This window comes from Momordica charantia (genome assembly GCF_013281855.1).
Source record: "Momordica charantia cultivar OHB3-1 chromosome 10 unlocalized genomic scaffold, Mcharantia_2.0 BLBB01000010.1, whole genome shotgun sequence".
Lineage (NCBI taxonomy): Eukaryota > Viridiplantae > Streptophyta > Magnoliopsida > Cucurbitales > Cucurbitaceae > Momordica > Momordica charantia.
The window spans coordinates 10,753,062-10,754,581 of NW_028275158.1; the positions used below are offsets into that span (position 1 = coordinate 10,753,062).

The 1,520-nt window shown below is 30.5% G+C and overlaps 1 long non-coding RNA gene across 1 annotated transcript; it reads right to left on the minus strand.

Annotated features, from left to right (window-relative positions):
• Nucleotides 1-206: 206 nt before the first annotated feature.
• LOC111019045 (uncharacterized) lies at nt 207-1,042 on the minus strand. Its single transcript, XR_015788500.1, has 3 exons — nt 741-1,042; nt 546-641; nt 207-465 (listed from the first exon to the last, which is right to left on the minus strand). It is a non-coding gene; the product is annotated as an uncharacterized LOC111019045 (long non-coding RNA).
• Nucleotides 1,043-1,520: the final 478 nt, after the last annotated feature.

Genomic DNA, 1,520 nt, shown 5'->3' on the forward strand with positions numbered 1-1,520 from the left:
ACTAATTTCAACATCATGATCTATTCTAAAACTTAACTCAAAAACTAACCTTAAACTCAAAACACAATTATTTAAGAGTTGATCAAACAAGTACAAATTTCAACATGACCTCTCTACTTTAGAATAACTCAAAATTAACTTGGAAAGCAATAATATACTACATTCAGCAACAACCAAACACTTCTATATATTAACACCCTTCCACACAGAAACAAATGGGACCGCCCGTCCCTCCAACAAAACTACATTCAACATAACAATCCAAAGTTCTATATATTATAAACAAGACAAAGTATTTCAAATCTACTAAGTACTACTACAGAAAGTAACCCGAACAAAATACTTACATCAAATAAACAAAAGTAATGAATCCATAGGTACTACACAAATCGTCCAACAAATGATGTTCATTCTATTCGAACTTCGTCGATTTCTTCTTGTTTGTAGGCATTTTTTTGTATTAAACTACAAAAGAAGAAAGATAATACTGATTAATATAAGGATAAAGCATATATAAACACATAAAGGTATATGATAATACGTACAAGTTCAGTTATGAGAGTATTAGGGTTCCGCACTATTTCTCGTATATAATTTTGCAAATAGTACCCACACTCGATAGAACCTAGTTGATGAGGACACTACATATAGAAAATTTGAAAAATAACATAATTATGAGTTAACAAAAGATTTCAATGCAAATTTGAGCATATTTAAAATGTAATCAAATGCAAATTTACCTTCACAAGTTTCCAAATTGTAGTACTGTGACAATGTTGAATAGAGTGTTTGGCTTGCCACATTTTCAATGATCTAAATAACTTGAAACATTAGAATGACATAATTATAAAAATTATAACTATAAGAGTTCAAGACACTTACGTGTTTATGATTCCCTTATAATTTTCTTCAATCTTACTTCCTAGAGAGTCCAATACATAAACACAATTGTCTCGAAGATGTATAACAAACAACTTTAAGTGAAAACTATTAATAACCAACATGATAATATTACATTCATGGATGGACTAAAGAAACTGTAAATAAGTAAAATCAAGTTAAATTGATAGCTTACCCACGGTTATGTGGGATGAGTACTACTTGTTCCAAGTTACTCATGTCTAACCTATTGGCTAGATGTCTAGAACAAGTTTCTTAAGACATAATTTGTGGTACAATGTTGTCAGGGTCAACCACCAAGAACTTCTTATGTGTCTCCTCCTCACATTCATTCCAAAGATACCTAAACATATAATTGTAAAACATTAAACTTCATAGTTAGCAACGTTAAGATATGAAATAGATTTAATATACTTACGCGATGCACGTGAGCATACACATATAGCCTATTTGAATCATTTCGCAGTATTGCATGATGTCATCACGTATTAAACCAATGATCTTCTCCATTCCAAATATGTAATCACCGATATTGAATTCAATTACATCCTTGTTGTTCATTGAACGTACGTCATATTGATTTAGGAGTTTAATAGTCATGTGGACATCAATATGTTCAG